The 19,762-nt window shown below is 42.7% G+C and overlaps 1 protein-coding gene across 11 annotated transcripts in view; it reads right to left on the bottom strand.

The window, feature by feature from the left end:
- The window catches only part of LRRC8D (leucine rich repeat containing 8 VRAC subunit D), a 113,960-nt gene that overhangs the window by 19,239 nt on the left and 74,959 nt on the right, over positions 1 to 19,762 (bottom strand). Inside the window, exon 1 of one of the 11 annotated variants that reach the window (XM_072834416.1) lies at positions 9,673 to 9,693. The exons of 8 other annotated variants lie outside the window; for them this stretch is intronic. The gene's annotated coding sequence lies outside the window, so the exon portion shown is untranslated. Of the gene's footprint in view, positions 1 to 3,240; positions 3,317 to 5,526; positions 5,668 to 9,672; positions 9,694 to 19,762 lie in introns of those variants that run through there. 2 more of the 11 variants (XM_072834415.1, XM_072834417.1) reach the window with 2 other exon arrangements.

Here is a 19,762-nt window from a genome sequence, read left to right as displayed (position 1 = left end):
GATTTGGATTGACTCATTTGTGGGTACTTCTATGTGGTTTCCCAGAACACAAAAGAGTGGAGGCTTTTCCAAGAGTAGGGCTCAGGGAGAGCATGACATTGTCATATCCAAGTTAGCAAAAGGGCAATAAGGAACCCCTGAAGGGTCTGAACGGGGAGGCGGGCAATGGGATCAGCGCTCCAATTTAGAAAGAATCCTCTCCAGAGTGTGGAAGTTGGACTGGAGGCAGGAAAGACTGGAGGAGGGCAAGTTTGCATGAAAGTTGTACTAGTCAAGGTGACTTCCAGGTAAATTTAGTTTTTCAGCTTGAATAGCCTAGGACCTGTGTGTAATACATTTAAGTAGCGATTACCAGGAGTCACTTGACCTAAATCTCAGGGGAAGGATCCAGGACAGAATTACTCATTTGTGACTAATCAGTATATGGAAGATGAGAGTACATAAGGAGAAAAAGGTCAAAGAATCCTGGGGATCTCTACCATTTAGGGAACAAATGGGAGAAAAGGAACAGGGGGTCAGAGAAAGAGGAGAACTGTGCTCTGGAAGCCGAAGGGGGAAAGTCAAGGAGGTTAGGGAGTAAAGAGTGACTGCTCGGTCTGGCAGCTGAGGGTCACTGGAGACCTCAGCCCAAGCACTGTCCATTAAGAAGTCTGGCTCACTGAGGGTGAGGAGTCAGTGGGAAAGAGAATGTTTGCTTCTCGAATGTTGGCTGGGGAGAAAAACAAAAGGCTGAGACAGCAAAAAGGGGAAGGAAGTTAGATGGAAGGGTTTACTTTTTAGGATGGGAAAGGAGCTGGGAGTTAGAAGTTAAAAAGAACAGGGTGAGAAGGTACAGAGGTGTTTTTTATACGGCTGTCTGTTATTTGGAACATCGAGTTAAAACAGATGCAGTAAACACATTTCTACAAGGAACTCAGTTCAAGTATGCAGCACGCTGTTATGACTAAATGCAAGTATCAAGATTAAAGAGTTCATAACTCCACAGAAATTCTTAAACAGAGTTTGGACATATATTGTTTGCTTTTCTCTTCAGTTAAGTCGGTAAACATTAACCTTGCTATCTGACATATTACTTATCCAGTTGTAAAACTTTAAAAGAGGCCTTTCTGGGGAAAGTTGAAAAAGAGAAAACAAAAAAAAAAAAGGTGACTTGCAAAAAAAAAAAAAAAATTCCACAAATCCTATAACGTTGAAAAGAAAACCCAGCACATGGACATATGAGGGAGTAGCTCTCTGTAAGTTCAAGTAATCTAAACAGTGTCAGGCACTCTCACCCACTGACACCCCCTGGTAAGGTCAAGCATTAAGAGAACTCAAGTCAGGTTACACTGAAAGGAAGAAGGTGGTTAAAGAAATATTTATTATTCCTAAGGAGAGTGGTAGTGACCTAAAGCAGCTTGATTTACTTCTTGTTTCGTTGGCTGCAGTATGGAGAGGAAGATGGGGTGAGGAGGAGGAGGTGGTGTGTGCAGCTGTGGGGGGCGAGTGACACGCTTGGTTGGGAGCCACCGTCACAGAACGTGGACACCGCTGTGTATACACAAGAGGCGGGAAGAAAACTGCCCCTGATAAGGAATCAACACACACTTGAGCCCAAGAAATTGTCACATCCCCCGCTCTGAGCAGAGGCATTACTGTTCTAGTTTTATGGAGAAAAAAACTGAGGTTTAGAAATTTTGTGATGACCAAGATCACGCCGCTGAATTCCAGTAGACTTGGATTCAAACCCAGATCTGACTGACTCCTACCAAGCCCATACCTGCCCCCATGAGCTTTTATTAAATTGGAAATTAGCTCCAACTCAATTAAAAATTTCCCCCCAGGGGCGCCTGGGTGCCTCAGCGGTTGAGCATCTGCCTCCGGTGCTGGGGTCCTGGGATCAAGTCCCACGTTGGGTTCTCCGCAGGGAGCCTGCTTCTCCCTCTATGTCTCTTCCTCTCTCTGTGTCTCTCATGAATAAATAAAATATTTAAAAAAAAATTTCCCCCCAAATTTATGCATTATTAGAATGGATGCTTAAGTAAAGGAGACACAACCCTGGTGTTCAAAGGCTGCCTCAGGACACAAGGAGCAAAGTCTAAAAAGTGAAATGACAATTTACAACCTGACGGCCATTTAATCACAGGATTACCTCGTGTCTTTATCATCATGTCAGCTTTTAACAGCACCTGCATGGATTTCAACTAATCTGATCCTTACAAACTGCTAGGAGACAAAGAAATAGTGTCAGATTCATTTTCTAGCCAAGAAACTGCTGCAACGAGGCAGTGGCCAGCTGAGATTGGAAGGGGAGAGCTCTGTAACCGTCAGCAGCATACTCACCAGGACAGGCTCCGACAGGTGTGACAGTCTCACAATTTTACAGATCTTCAGAAGGAGTGGTTAACAGACAAAATATTCTCTGGAAACCCTTCTTGAAATGTAGCCTATGAAGCTTTCCCTTTTCTCCTGAATTCATTTACTAAAACTGTAACTGTACTTCTTAAAGAGTACATAACTCCCAATAACTCACTTGGGCCAGCCAGTTCTTGTTGCAAAATACGTACTGATTACCCAGTGTGAACGGAGTACTGCTGTAGCTGTGACCGTAGGAATACTACAGGAAGGTTACGGGACTCCATCAGATCTAACCTGCTTACTCAGGGAGAGACTGCATTTACTATATTCTTATAATTCTATTTCGCCAAATAAATTGCCTCTGGTGCTTCTGGAAAGATGCACCATTGGTGCATCCCTATAACATTCTCAGACTCTTAAACTGGACAATGAAAAACACTGGTATTAGAGAAAATATTTCTACCTATTGCTTTTTTAAAAAAAGATTTTGTTTATTTGAGAGAGAGTGTGTGTGTGAGAGTGAGAAAGCACAAGCAGGGGGAGCAGCACAGGGAGAGGGAGAAGCAGGCTCCCCGCTGAGCAGAGAGCCCTGTGTGGTGCTTGATCCCAGAACCCTGCGATCATGACCTGAGCCAAAGGCAGCCGCTTAACCAACTGAGCCACCCAGGCGCCCCCTACCTATTACTTTTAATTCAAAGATAACACAAACCCAGCAAGTGACATCCGAATAATCTATACCTAAGGGCTACTTTCCATAAACTACGGCACCTGAGGAGGTAGTGTGTTTCTTAAATAACGTGGGTTTTTATTCACCAATAACACAGTCACAGGCAGAAGAAAAACCAGACTTGAGTTGCACAAGCATAACTGAGACATGTAATACCACTGATACAAATTACAGACCTCCTCCAAATCAGAGACCATCCTCCATCTCAGCTTCCCGCTCAATAAAATCTGCCTTAATTGATTTTCTTTCTGTTGTTGCTGTTGAAAAATAGAGAGTGAGCCAGCCCAGGCAGCATCACGGGAATTTCACTCGCGCACACACACACACACACACAGACACCCCTGGCAGCAACATGAGAATTTCACACACTCACAGATACACGCATACACACCAGGCAGCATCATGGGAATTTCACACACACACACACACACAGACACCCCTGGCAGCAACATGGGAATTTCATACACTCACAGACACACCCATACACACCAGGCAGCATCATGGGAATTTCACACACACACACACACACACACACACACACACAGACACCCCTAGCAGCAACATGGGAATTTCACACACTCACAGACACACACACACACACCAGGCAGCATCATGGGAATTTCACATACTTACACCCACCCACACACACACCAAGCAGCAACATGGGAATTTCACACACTCACACACATACCAGGCAGCATCATGGGAATTTCACACACACACACACACACACACACACCAGGCAGCAACATGGGAATTTCACACACACACACACACACACACACACACACACACACCAGGCAGCATCATGGGAATTTCACATACACATCAGGCAGCAACATGGGAATTTCACACACACACACAGACACACACACACACACACACATATACTAGGCAGCATCATGGGAATTTCACATACACACACATACACACACACACCAGGCAGGAACATGGGAATTTCACACCCACACACCCACACACACACCAGGCAGCAACATGGGAATTTCACACACTCACAGACACACACACACACACACGAGGCAGCATCATGGGAATTTCACACACACACACACACACACACACACACACACACCAGGCAGCATCATGGGAATTTCACATACTTACACCCACCCACACACACACCAAGCAGCAACATGGGAATTTCACACACTCACACACATACCAGGCAGCATCATGGGAATTTCACACACACACACACACACACACACACACACACCAGGCAGCAACATGGGAGTTTCACACACACACACACACACACACACACACACACACACACCAGGCAGCATCATGGGAATTTCACATACACATCAGGCAGCAACATGGGAATTTCACACACACACAGACACACACACACACACACACACACACATATACTAGGCAGCATCATGGGAATTTCACATACACACACATACACACACACACCAGGCAGGAACATGGGAATTTCACACCCACACACCCACACACACACCAGGCAGCAACATGGGAATTTCACACACTCACAGACACACACACACACACACGAGGCAGCATCATGGGAATTTCACACACACACACACACACACACCAGGCAGCATCATGGGAATTTCACACACTCACAGACACACACATACACATACACACACACAAAGCAGCAACATGGGAATTTCACACACACACACAGACACACACCAGGCAGCAATATGAGAATTTCAAACACACACACATACATACCCATTAAAGCCCAAGTGACTACATCTAGTTTTTAAGGAAATACTAGTAACAAGGAACAGGTTGAGGGTATTTTCCACTGGTTTAAAAATAAAGCATTCTACCCTTTAAAAAAATAAATCTTAGAATTATAGAAACAGGAAGCAGCAGCTGGATTTATCATCCTTCATTTCCTCTGAGAGTCCTGGTAAGGAACTCCCCATCGAGACAAAAGCCATGGAGGGCCAGCCTCCTCCTGCCGGGACCCACAGCCACATGCTGCTGCCCTATCAGAACTCTGGCTGGTCACTTCAAAATCAAACTGCTCACTTTATCTTTGGAAGCTTTCCATGCCCAGGACCTACATCTTGACAAAATAAAAAATCTGACTAGACCTGGAACACACACAGGTAAGGGCCCCCGTCCTGGGAAAGCCCAGCTCCCACCTCCCCCGCAGGTCTCTCTCCAAGGGCTCCCTCCCTGAAGGACCCCGCAGCCTAGTTCTGGTGGCTGGTGTCGGAAAGAGCAGGAGAGCTGGGCTCCGCTTCCTTCAGCCACTTTAGTGACTGTAGCTGACGTCCTGCACTTCTCTCAGGTTCAGTTCTCTCATCTGTGCAATGGCAACAAGACATCCTTTCGCATGGCTGTAATGGGCAGTCAATGAGATGATGAACGCCAAAGTACCTTGCAAATCACACATTAAGTCATAACACCCAGAGTAATAGCGACATATATCTTTGCAGAAGGGGTTTTACCAGTTCCGAAGCTTTCACAAATATTATCTTTTCGTTTGATCCTCAAAATGATCTAGCAGTTTAGGTGGTGGCGGCGGCGGCAGCATCAACACCAACACTATTATTAGTACTGTTTTATAAATGAGCTCGTCTAGAAGAGCATAATAGGAAAACTGTGTCTTAACTCCTTAGCAGCATCCAAGTCATTTGAAAACATTTCTGGCAGTACATGAGAGATAAGTACCAGGCTGGGAGTTATGAAAGCTGTTCACATTTCAGGTCTGCTACTCTGGGCAAGTCCCTTAACCTCTCCAGGCAACATGATTCATCCATCTGTCACCAGGCTGGTGGGAGACAAAAATAAAATTAGACCTGGTTCCAGCTCTTGAAGAACTCACTTGGAGGCAAGGGTGGGGGATGGAAACAAGTGACATATAAACAGATTAATTGCAAAATGGTATTTACTTAAAATATGGAGTTGAACAAAGTGCCTTTGGGATCACAAAGCAGGAAATGACTAACTTTGGGGGACTCATGGAAGAATTCCTCTCATTTGTAAACTGGGAAAAGAAGGAAATCAGACTCTGCATTTATCAATGTCTCTTTTGGGGCTGAAGCTCTCAGAAAACTAAGGCTTAGCAAGATCATTGGCAATGTCAATTCTCAGCATGAGGTCTCTTATACACCTGTGCAGCCAACACTTATTTATTTATTTATTTATTAAAGATTTTATTTATTTATTAATAAGAGACATACAGAGAGAGAGGCAGAGACATAGGCAGAGGGAGAAGCAGGCTCCACGCAGGGAGCCCGACATGGGACTCAATCCTGGGACCCCAGGATCATACCCTGAGCCAAAGGCAAATGCTCAACCACTGAGCCACCCAGGCATCCCCCAACACATCATTTAAAAAGTAACGTAGGCATCTTATGTGCTAGAAAAGTGTACTTTAGAAATCTCTGAGCAATACGATTCTTCAGAATATTACTCAAATACAAATCATACTTGAAGTCTGTGTAAGTCTGTGGGAACTGGGCCTATAGTTAACCCTATTTGTACTAACTATGAGACTTAGACCCTAGAGCCAGATTATCTGGGTTAAACTCTTGATTAGTTACCAGCTGTGTAACTAGCGAAGTTATTTAGTCTCTTTGTGCTTCAGATTCCTCATCTATGAAACGGCAGTGGTGTGGGGCGGGGTAGTGGCAGTGGTTATAGTAATACTACCACCTACCTCCTAGGGTTGTTGTGAAGATTAAAAGTACTATATATTTCTAAAATTCCACATGAGTGAGATTACATAACTGTCTTTCTCTGATAAACTTATTTCACTTAGCATAATATTCTCTAGTTCCATTCATGTTGTTGCAAATGGCAAGATTTCATTCCTTTTGATAAATAGAATTCCATTGTGTGTGTATATATATGTATATATATACACCACATCTTAACAGAGGATCATAGAGAAAGCAAAGAAAAAAAATTTAAAAAGACAAAATCAGAAAGTGAGAGAAATCTTAAGAAACTCTTAATCATAGGAAACAAACTGGGGGTTGCTGGAGAGGAGAGAAGTAGGGGGACAGGGAAACTGGGTGATGAACATTAAGGAGGGCACGTGATATAATGAGCATGGGATATTACATACAACTGATGAATCACTGACCTTTACACCTCTGAAACATATAACATATAATATATTGTATGTTAACTGAAATTAATTTTTTTTAAAAACTAGAAAAACAGGGGATCCCTGGTAGCTCAGCAGTTTAGCATCTGCCTTCAGCCCAGGGTGTGATCCTGGAGTCCTGGGATCAAGTCCCACATCAAGATCCCTGCATGGAGCCTCCTTCTCCCTCTGCCTGTGTCTCTGCCTCTTTTTCTCTCTGTCTCTCATGAATAAATAAATAAAATCTTTAAAAAAAATAAATAAAAATAAAAACTAGAAAAACAAAAGTACTATATACACATACTTAGAGCAGTTCTTGCACACGATAAAGGCTGAGTTAGCTACTGTCAGGACATATGCAAAAGTATAATAACTGGCATTTTTGGACTGCTCTTCTACAGATACTCTCTTAAGCCTGAAAGTTTCCAATTTAGTCTCAATCCACAAATTTCATTTTCCAGAAATTTATGGAAAGTTCAATTAATCAATAATGAAATATTGGTTATCTGCTTCAGAAATACATTCCCCTCAAATCCTGCTTAAGCATGATTTTAAAACCCTATTTCCAGTCGCAGATATGAAACTAACAAAGGCAATACAGGTTTATGGTGACAGAAATGATTGCGCTTCAGAAAACTGTACACCTTTAAAGCAACTACGTGGGAGTTTTGAATGATGTTTTGGAATTATGGAAAAGAAGAAAATGAAAGAGGAAGGATGCCTATATTCCCACAAAATTTTTTTTTCTACTTAGTTTTATATTTAAGACATCATTTATAGTACCTTTAAAACATAAACATTCAAAGCAAGATTAAATACGCAAATTTAGCCACCCACTGAAAAATATAAGCATTTAAATAACAACTTTTTTTTCATTTTTCTCTCTGAATTCACACAGAATTTCAAGAAATTACTTGGACTGGTAACAGTATTTTATCATTATTATATAGTAACCATCTGCTGGAACGGATTGTATGCAGATAAAATTAAACCTCTATAAATCAAACTGTCATGTTTTAATTGGCAGCATTAGCAACACTCACCAAACCAGAAGATTCTGCATTTAATATTTAATATATAAAACATCATTATCCCATTGGCTCTCAACCAACATCAATACTTACTGACTCTTGGGACCTGTGGTTTTCATCTTAGTCAATAATGCTTAGGTTCAGGCCTCAAAATTAATCATTAAAACCTGCTGTTACAAAAAAAAGTCACTAGAACCCCAAAAGAATAAAGACAGAGGCAGGATATTTATCATACTGTTATGTTCTGGGAAAGAATAGGATACTTTTTCTCAATACAAAACAGATTTGTTTTGTGACTCTATTTAATGCATTATAATATATCCATAGGAAAAGCAGCAAAATACTTCAAGCTATAATTTACTCAGATTCAAGTATGTGTTAGGCACATTTGAGGAGGGGTTTTATGAAGACTACTTAATTCATACAGCTTCTTGAGGCAAACTGAGGAAAATTATTTCCCTAATTTTATAGGTGGGAAAAAAAAAGCTAAGAAATGTTAGGTAACATTCTGTAAAGTCACAGAACTAAAAACTGATAAACCAGAGGGTGCCTGGGTGCCTCAGTCAGTTGGGCATTTGACTCTTGATTTCAGCTCAGGTCATGATCTTAGGGTCATGAGATGAAGTCCCATGGTGGGCTCAGTGCTCAGCACAGTCTCCTTGAGATTCTCTTCTCTCCCTACCTCTGACCCTCTTCCCTACCACCCCTCATTCTTAAATAAAGAAAGAAAATCTTAAAACAAAAAAGCTGATAGACAAGGAAGCAAAACTAAACCTAAATACACAAGCACACACACTTTTTTGTAGGTTGTCCAGGTAATCATTTTAGAGACATATAAGGAAGGCATTCAAATGTTTCTTAATGAGGGTACTAAGTGAATCTACTTAATTCTACTAATCAAGAATTACAAATGATATAAAATGAATTTAAAAATGCTCTGTGGACATATGGTCAAAAAGTTAGGAATAAACCTTACAGGAACAGAAATTTTATGTACACCAATTAGGTCAAAAGGCTGCTTTCTCAATTAACCAATCTTTATAATCAGAATTAATTGAAAACAAAAAATACAGTGAAATCTTAATAATTTTATAGAAAAGGTTTAAGATAGCATTCAACATTCAAATAATTCAGTGCCCTTTATTCAGTTTCACTTATGTACCAGGAGTATGCTCAGAAAATAGATGAATAAAATTCGTTCATCCTTTCTTTTATCTGCCTAATTAATTATACTGTGTGACATTCTATTATGTTTGGTGCAATGATTTACAATTCCTAGATTACTTCAGGGCCACACACTATTCCAACTAGCAAGTTTCCAGACTGCCCTGCCTTTTACTGTTTTGTAATAAAATATTAAAATAATGTAACTAATTTATGTACCAGGACCTGAGGCTCATACAAAAGAGAGTTTAACAGTTAATCAATCCTTCTAAGATAGCTTCACGATAAAGGTGACTCTAACATACCCAGTTGTTCTAGGAGAAACGATACTCAGAGTTGATCCCATTTTCCCCAAACAGTCAATTCTTTGGGTGCCCCAAGTTCTATTTCTGGAAGCAACAGGAAAGTTCTGGTAGGATTCTAGTTCTGGCACGGAATAGCTTTTGGATCCTAGCCTTAGGTTCTCTATCTGCAAAACAGTAACACTGTATTAGATTGGCTCTTCCTTCTTGACATAAAAATTTAAGACTCAGTTCACATTGGGACATCTGGGTGGATCAGCAGTTTAGTGCCTGCCTTTGGCCCAGGGCATGATCCTGGAGTCCCAGGATCAAGTCCCACATCAGGCTCCCGGCATGGGGCCTGCTTCTCCCTCTGCCTGTGTGTCTCTGCCCCTGCTCTGTCTCTCATGAATAAAAAAAAAAAGAAAAAAATTCAGTTTACACTTAAAATCCAAAGTCAAATATATCCTTCCACAAAAGCCATCTGCCTCCCATCTTCACCCCAAGGCAGTCAGCTGCTCAGATTAGCTGAGTCCCCACACTACTTGGTTCACTGTTCATTAGGGTAATCATTAAGATATAAGCGTTTGTTTACGCAACAGAGTGTTAGTTATTCCAGAGCAGAAACTATGCCTTATTGATCTTTGTATATTTGTCATATGACAGATTCTAATTGCTTGGTATACAAAAAGTATGCAACAGATATTTTAAAAAATAAATTATTCGAGCCACCCTATCGAGCAAGCATTCATTTGGTACCTCTCTGGGATCTAGACCACATTCTGGAGATGAATCAAAGTTCCCACCCATAAAGTACTTGGAATTTAGAAACAGGGCAATTGGGATCCCTGGGTGGCTCAGCGATTTAGTGCCTGCCTTCGGCCCAGGGCGTGATCCTGGAGTCTGGGGATTGAGTCCCACAACAGGCTTCTGCATGGAGCCTGCTTTTCCCTCTGCCTGTGTCTCTGCCTCTCTTTCTCTGTGTCTCTCATGAATAAATAAATAAAATCTTAAAAAAAAAAAAAAAAAGGAAACGGCAATCGTGTGATGACGAATAATAATATGAGTTTAGTACACTTTAAGTCATAAGTTTGAGTTCTGTAGAAAAAAACATGCCCCTGGAGTTTAAAATATCTAAGATCCTTTGCTGTTTTAACATTTAATGACCAATCCTGCAGAGCCCTACCATTTCCCCCTCCCCCACACCTCTATATAATGGGCATGAATCTATGTCATGCTCACTTTTAACGATTCAATTGTTCAGGAGAAAAAGTGATCTTAAAAGAGTAGAGACTCATTCAAAGCTGGAAAAGACTTAGACAGTTGAAAATAAGCAGAAGAAAAAAAGTTTAGGAAAGAGTAATAAAAATTTTTAGTGGGATGGTGTAAATTGAAGCAAAGGTTACCTCAGGCCAGGGCACGGAAAAGAAAAGAAGTAAAAATATATGTTTTTTGGCCTCGGAGTGTTTAGCTTTCAAGTTCCAAAACAAAATTTCATGTAGCACTTGTCAGTTCTCTGGTATTTATTTTTCTTGTTCATGCACATCCCTGCCACTTAGCAATAAAATGAAGTGAAGGCCGCTGGCATTGGTGTGTAGAAGCATGGGAGAACACAGGAAGCCCAGCACCTGAAGGATGGCCAAGAAGCCCTTCGGGACCCTTTGCTGGCAACTCACAATAGCCTCTCTGCACGAATAAATGCTGACAGGTTTGCATGGAGGAGACTGAGTGACCCATTCTTTTGCATTTTTTTTTTCTAAAGCAACACCAGAATCAAGATGAATTGGGGTATACATTACAAACCCAGATTCCTGGGCTCCACCAAGACCTATCCCTTTCTACATAAGCTTCCCCTCCTCATCTGTGAAAGAGCCTCTGACAGGCTAAAATACAGTAAGTAAAGCAAAGTAAATGCAGCTTGGGGACTCTTGCCAGCAAGGCTGAGCTGAGATGACTCAGCAGGTTAGAGCTGTGACCCTTTACTTCTGGACTCATTATTCTGGTTCTTATCCAGTGGCTACTACAAATGCACAGGCACGGATTGGTCTTACTCCAGAGCCCATATGAGAACAACATGGAGTGGTAACAAAGCTTGGCACGACACAGGGGGAGGTTTTCCTGAAGAAAGCCAGCCTCGGGTCCTGGTTGATAACCAGCTCTCAAAGTTTGGCTGAGAACACATTAACAAAAAGGTCATGGTCTACCATAAATTCTACAAAATTCTATTCTTTAAAAACACACAGAAGTTGGGGAAAGTAGAAAAGAGAAGGTGGGTGAGAGGTGGGATTATGGGGTTCTATCAGTGAAGTGCTACAAACCAATTTCCAAAGCTATGAAATTAATGGTGCTAATAAAAATAAAAATAGTAGAATTCCTTTCAAGGCCTACTTTTTTTCTACTCTTCAACAGCTGCAATGCACTTGCTTCTATGTGAGCTGAGTGTTGCCAAACAAGGTACTCTGTATCCTGCTTAATCACCTCTGGGCTAAGGTATATGCACCACCAGATGTATGTAAGGCAATACTGTTTGGCTCCTTAGGAAAAGGAATTAGTCCTTTCGTTATTTTTTTCGTCAAATAAGAATTATTTTTTTTAAAGCCTAAAAGTGGTGCTTGAAAGCAGCTTCGGATATAGGAAGGCATCAGAAGTAAAAAGGCGTGGGGGCCAGTTAAAACACCTCCTCAGTAGGCCACATAAAATGTGCTCCTACTCCAAATTTAAAGCTTTAGCTAAAGGGTGAAGAAGCACAAAGAAGAGCAATCTCAAGTTCAATCACACGGACAGATGTCTTATCTCCCTTCCTCATCAAATGTCCCTGGTGAGCAGGGCCAGGTCTGATCTACCCTTGGAGAGGCCACAGCAGGTGTCATAAGAGGACTTTTATTTGCTCTCCTCATGTTATCACCTGGACAAAATTCCCCACAATAACAGATCTAGCCTCTTCTCTTTCTTCTTCTTCTTTCTTCCCTTTGGGATCTGCCTGCCTATAGAGATGATGCATTCTGGACTCCTGCTGGCTGGTAGGAGGCTATACCTCCTGGCTGCCAGCTTCCGCTGTCCTGCTATGCCGGGGAAAGAGTGGGTAGTTTATCTAAATCAAGGATGAAATTTCAGAAGGCCCACTTGGCTGCAGACCCAAAGCCACATTCTCCAAAAAGTATTTTCAGTAATAAAGATGGGATCTTGCTGTCCATCAGCCTGACTCCTTTATCTTTCTCAAGAGCTTTTTAATCTGGGCAAGGGAGGAGGGGTTATTTCTGGGCCCCCCCTCAAACCTCAAGAGTAGGTAGGTCACCTTGCTTTGTCTATTGCATAGTTTCTAGCAACTATTTATTGCAGATATATGTATAAAATTGTGGTGAGAAGGAAATGAAAAGCATCTATCTGGTCTTATTTGTTCATGGGTGGCTCTGTGACCATATCCCTCCCCACCAGTTTCTTGGGGAGGTAGACCCAAACATGGTACCAATTTTTTTGTGAAATCTTAGAGGGAAACAATTCGTCTAAAATATATTCAAAAGAGAAACAGCTCTATCAAAAATATTATTGATGACTTAGCACATGGGAATAGGTTTCTGACCTATGAGGAGCATGAACCACCTGCACACTTTTCTTCCGAGTATTTTGCAAGCCAAATGACAAAGGTGAAAACTTAACCTTTGGCATAATTTCTAGAATCGTAACAAGCAAAGATACTATATAGCTAACAAAGTGATTTAACACATGTCATTTTTCAAATTTATCTCCACAACTACCCTGTAAAATAAGTGTTATTATCAATCTCCAACTAAGGGAGAAAACTGTGCTTGAGTGGTTCACCTCTCTGCCTAAGACTACTCAGCCAATTAATAGTGGTGGCACTGAGACTCAAACCCAAGTCTTCTGATGGTTGTAAAAGCCCAGTGCTTTCTGTGAAGTCATGATGCTGGAACTGGGATGCTAAGGTGTCTATGCCCTCGCCTGCAGTTTTCCAGAGACCTGGGCAGCAGAAGCCAAAAGTAACCTGGAGCCAACAGAAGAGAAGCTAGCTCACTGAGGTCAAATTCCCCTGACCTTCTGTATTCCTTCTCAGTCCTTTTAAGGAAGAAAAGTGAGAGAACTCATTTCATTTTATTTCCTTCCTTCCCTTCCCTAGCCCTGATCCACAAAGACACAGCCCAGGAACCAGATCAGTGGGAAGCTGATATCTCTAAAAACAGTTTCACATCTGTTAAATTATAGGATGCTCCATTAACTCCAAAGAGAAGCCGAGGGTCCAACTTCCTTGAATTCCCCAGTGGTCAGATGGTCATTACAGCTGTGATGAAAACCGCAGCTGAGCCTGGGGACTCTTGGAGGAGCCAAGCTAAGGGTGAGATGCTTTTGGATTCGAAGGAAGCATGGGAGGAAGATAAGAGAGCTCTTCCAGAATGCTCCAAAAGACACTTCTCTCTTCTGTTTTCATCCTGTCCCCTCACTTTAATTCTCAAGACCCCGCCTTCTCTGGTTTGTCCTTAAAAAAACAGCCACAGGCTTGAGTCCTGAGAAGGGGGAAACTGGGTGGTCTCAAGCTAAACTGGAAATTCCAGGATGATCATTACTCTTAGGGTCAGAAATAATGAGTAACTGGAGCCTCCCGAGCCACTAAATAAATGACTAGTGGTTGTTAGATACCAGAGTTCCTAAGATGATCTTAATAGTACACTTATGTTTTGGAAGACATCAGTGCAGAGGCAACTATGAAATTTCTGGGCTCAATCTGAGGCATCAAATTAGTCTTCAGAACTCCATTCAAGGGAAGAAGCAGATTGAAAGGTTCATAAAGTAAGAAACTGCTTTTGATGAGTCATGGTTATCACCACTATTACAAATATCAGCAAACACACCCAAAAGTCAGTAGTGCTAAAGAAGCAGAAGAAACAATGTGTTTAACTTTTAGAAGGAAACCCTCTTTTTTAAAGTAAAAAGTCAACCAACACCACCAGAATGGTGAAAAGACACATTTCAGTGTGTGTGACTGTGCTTGCTTGAAGAGGAAGAGGTAAGATACCTAATACCAGCCTTTCTGGCTAATCCTGCCATTTCCCTCAGCGGTGAGAACGGTGTCACCTGAGTGGAAATTACACTTGGTAATGTGATACTGTGGAGCTCATTGAAAAGGCATCCCTATCAGACAATTTTATTTTGATCAAATACCGGGCAAAAAAAAAACAAAAAACAAAAAACACGAGGAGGAGAATGAAGAAAGGTGGCATTACAGAGAAAAGATACTATCTAATATATTTAAGAGGAAGCATTTTCTTGTCAACAATTTAAAACACCTTCAACTTGCCAGAAAGAAAACTCAGAATCAGTTCTTCCTCTCTTCAAACACAAGGCGCTACCACTTACCCCATGCTGTTTCCAGCCCACCAGACCTCCCCAGCCCCTCTTCCTTGGGACGCATGATACAGTGTCATGGTTAAGAGCAGGGATCAGAAAATCCCACCACTGGCTTAAGAATTCTGGCTCTGCCATTCGTTAGCAGTTTGATCTTCAGGCTGCTTACTTCACGTTTCTGTCCCTCCCTTTCCTCATCAGTAAGATGGAAAAAACAGCACTCATCTGAGGTTGGGCTGAGGCTAGGAACCTGTACGTGTGGCACCCAGCACATCATGAGCACTCCATACATCTTACTTTGATGATGATGGTAATGATGGCGACAAGGACAATGAGGACATGCACTTAACTAGAGTGTGGTGAAAACAAGGACCGGGGGACCATGTAAGCCCCCCAGGCAACCACATGGAGAGTCTGCTAGAAAAAAAAAAAAGGCCCTCGTAGTCTGTGGTCCCAGGGCACTCCACTGGACTCTTCTTTTCAGTGGCTCCAGTGGCTTATCAGAAGGGGCAGGCTCAAAGGACCAAAGCCAGGGCAGGAGAGATACCGAGGAACAGGGACAGAGTGCGTGAGTCTGGAAGAAACTAGTTTGGGGCAGCTTGGAGAAGGGGTAGCAGCCAACAGTTCACAATCATGGGATTTAGAACTTAGAAAGAAAGTAACAGGCTAGTCAGATATGCACATTTTGTTAATATGACAAAACCCTCCACCACCTTCCCTCAAGGTCCCTGCAGCAGGGAGCATCTCCCAGAAACGGCTCTGCCTCTAAGCTCCTATAGCACTCCTTCACATTTTTATGGCTACTTTTTGCATGTAATCGTTCTGGAGAATAACGACTGTCTCAATCTGACTGTAAATTCTGGAAGGAGGACTGTAAATTCTGGAAGAACTGGCTCATACTCTTGCATCTCTCTTCCTGGCCTAGCTCTGTCCCAAGGCCTAACCCCCACCATGGACATTTTCAACTGGAAAGTACACAGTCCAATGGGAGGCTTTGGTGAGCCAGTGCTATAGAGATACATGTTATGATATTAAAATAAGTGCACACGTGGCTAGTGCAGACAAAAGGGCACGGAGCAAAACAGCACGCTTGCCTTTACGTCTTGGAGGCTTTCGTGAAAAGGCTGAGTCCCAGAAGTTGAGAGGTAGGAGATTAAGTCTTTAGTGACCCTTTTCTTAAAAAAAAATTGTATAAAATTTAGGGGATCCCTGGGTGGCTCAGTGGTTTAGCGTCTGCCTTTGGCCCAGGGCACGATCCTAGAGTCCCGGGATCGAGTACCACGATCTGATAGTCAGACTATCAGACTGCAATTTGAAATAACTTAACTAGGTTTTATCAAAAAGAAAGGAACTTAAGTAGCAGCCGTGATCTCCATGGATCTCAAGGTGGCAAAGGAAGGAAAACAGTGTTAGGACATTTCAGGCTGTCAGTTTATTCCTCCACACATGCTTGTGTCTGATTCAGCAGTAACCAAATGTATCTGGGGCTCAGTTAATTCTGGGGATCCCTGGGTGGCTCAGCGATTTGGCGCCACCTTCGGCCCAGGGCGTGATCCTGGAGACCCGGGATGGAGTCCCATGTCAGGCTCCCTGCATGGAGCCTGCTTCTCCCTCTGCCTGTCTTTACCTCTCTCTCTCTCTATGTCTATCATGAATAAATAAATACAATCTTTAAAAAATAAAAAATTGTATAAAATTTAAATTTTATGACCATGTTTGCACTTTTTTTACATTAAGCACAATGGAAATTTGCATATTCATTTTTGTCCCCAAAGGAATAATGTCTGAATAATCAAAATACTAAAAAGATTATAGAGTTCCCCCAAATAGAATTTATTTATTTTTTTAAAAAGATTTTATTTATTCATTCATGAGAGACAGAGAGAGAGGCAGAAACACAGGCAGAGGGAGAAGCAGGCTCCTCACAGGGAACCTGATGTGGTTCTGGATCCTGGAACTCCAGGGTCACGCCCTGAGCCAAAGGCAGACACTCAACTGCTGAGCCACCCAGGTGTCATCTCCCCTCCCCCAAATAGAATTTAAATGACAAACCATAAAATAATAAGGAAGTCCAGCAAAAGTCCACTCTTCCCCCATGATGGCCACTTTGATTTTTTTTAAAGCAGTGAATACCAAAATTCTTTTAAAGACATTTTCTAATGGTGTCTTTGCTTTGCAGGTGCCCTAAATGCATGTTTCACCTGCCTACCTGGCAATCTAGCCCTACTTGGGCACCAAAGGATCCCTCCAGACATTGAAAGCCAGGCATGAAAGAACAGAGTAGGGCAAGGGCAAGTAGGTGGAGAAGAACGAGACGACAGCTGGAAATCAGGCAACGATGCAGTTAGAGTGAGGTTTGTGACTTCGATTCCTGCCAGCTTCGATCTAGAGAGAACTGCAGAGAATGTCTTCCTTTTATGGGGAAGAAGTTATAACCCATCGATGACAACTTATTCAAGGCCAAAGCTGCCAGTGTGAGGCAGAGTGAGAGCTGGAATCTGGGTCTCCTGCTGCCTCCTGGGAGCCCTCCTCACTTACACATCCCCTCTTCTGTACACTCATAGGGCACAGAGCATCAGGGCTCAGACAGGCAGCTCAGAACCTGAGGAGCCATGAAAAAGCCCATAGTCTCCCCCTTCCTCAACACCACACATGGTCAGAGTCAACAGAAGAGGCAAGAGAGATTAGGCCCCTGGTTGTCACATTTTTTTGATGAGACCATCTGCCCTTCTGCTAGGATTCGCTGGACTAGAAATGCATAGGCACAATCTGTTTCCTGGCCAGGAGGAAGTCTGGCTGTGTCAGGCCTAGGCTTGACAACTGACGGCATGGAAGCACACAGCACAGGAATTATGCACCATTTACACTCCCAGGGCCCCTACTGCCTCCGCTGGTCATTGCAGAAGAAATGAAATCACTGCAGGATACACGGCTTTGTGGTTTCCTGATTCCTGGGGGAGTACAACTGGGAAGGGTACAGGATGAGGACAGGACACGTGAACCAAACGAGGCGGCTGCTTTAAGAACAGTCTTGAAAGGGATACTGTTGTGGTTTTGCCGGCTATAAAAACTGAGGCAGACACAGAAAATTGCTGTGAGGCTCAACTGATGCTCCTGCTAAGTGCTCTGCATGGCTTGTGGACCAGCACTCGGCTTAATTACAATTCAGACCCCCTGAGCTATCAAAGCTTTCTTTATAAAAGTCCGCCTCCTTCCTCTGAGAGAGACTTTCTGTAAGTACCACGATGCTTCAATGACCACCTCAAGCATTCAACAAATATATGACACCTGACCCAGGCAAAGTGGTCTTTTTAATCTTGGGGTTTTGATGATATACATGAATCACGGAGCCTCATTCCCGTTCCATCTCCCAAATACCTACACAAAATCGGACAAATGGAGAGGAAAATAGATGACTATGTATTAAGCCTTTTTTCTTCTTTTGAACCCTCTCAAAGCACTCTACTTAATAAAAAGGTCATTTCTCCCAAGGGAAAGCATGTGAGACCTGAAATAAAACACTTATAAGCATTAGCATCACAACATCCCCCTTCATGGTCCCCATGCCTCTGCCACTCTGTTCCCTCTGCTGGGAATATCCAGCTTTCTCGGACTCACCCTGACTTCCCCTTTGTTGCCCATCAGTACCTGTGAGAAGCCTTCCCCGAAATCTCTTTGCCGGTAACCTACTCCTTCTGATCCTTCTTTAAGGCTCTCAAGAGTATCCTGTGCATTTTGGCATCTCCACACCCTTTTACAATTACCTGGCTTTGAATCTATCTTCTTTACTGAGCTGTATGATTCTCCAGGGCAGGGATCATTACTTATTCATGTCTGTTTCCCCAAGGATGAGTAACAGCACCTGGCACACAGTAAGAGTGCAACACATGCACCGTTGTAAGGCATCACACACATCCTCTAACTGGATTCTTAAAGTGACACTTAGGCAGGAATTGTTAGTCTCATTTTACAAAGAAACTGAGGTTCAGAAGGGTTTTATAGGCTCCCCCAGGCCACCAGTTCTGGCACCTTCTGGCTCCAGGCTAGATTTTCACTGGACCACATTACAATCAGTTAACTATACAAGCTCTATATGAAAGATAAAAAGAGAAAGCACTGATCTTCTGATGTAGGCATATATGCAGTGACCCGTACCTCTGGAAAAGAGACACAGAACTTTCAAATGTGGATAAAATCATTGTTCTGAAAGCAGGAACACTGACCAGATCTGGATATGGAATTCACACTTATTCTTTTCTCAAGGTCTTTTCTATCCTTGAACTCTGCAGAAATGTCTGGTGGATGTGAGTTAGAGACAAACAAAAGCTCATCTGATTGAAAGAAAGGTCATGAGACGAGCCATCTCTGGTTAAACCACCAAGGGTGCCTCGGACATCTTGAAAGAGCCGGACTTAGGACCACAGCAGCAGCAGCGGCTGCCAAACTAGAAGTCACTAAGATGGGGCTGAGTCACCAACAGGGCTCAGAGAAACAACTCAGAGAAAAAACAATAGGTAGGAGCTGTGGCTGTTGGCAGGACGGGCTAGTTTGGGTCTTTGACCCTCCATAACCTTCTTAAGTGCACTTGAACCTCTCCTCAGCTGAAGAAAGCAGTTTTTAGCACAGCTATGTCCTAGAATAATGTGATGGAGCCTCTAAAGTGTGGTCAATGGGGGGGGGGGTGCCCAATTGCAGAAGTGCTAAGCTGGCCCTGGGTGTGTAGCCCTCATATCATATTTTATTTTATTATTTTATT

This window comes from Canis lupus, chromosome 8 (assembly GCF_048164855.1).
Source record: "Canis lupus baileyi chromosome 8, mCanLup2.hap1, whole genome shotgun sequence".
NCBI classification, from domain to species: domain Eukaryota; kingdom Metazoa; phylum Chordata; class Mammalia; order Carnivora; family Canidae; genus Canis; species Canis lupus.
This window is presented reverse-complemented; position numbering and strand designations above follow the sequence as displayed.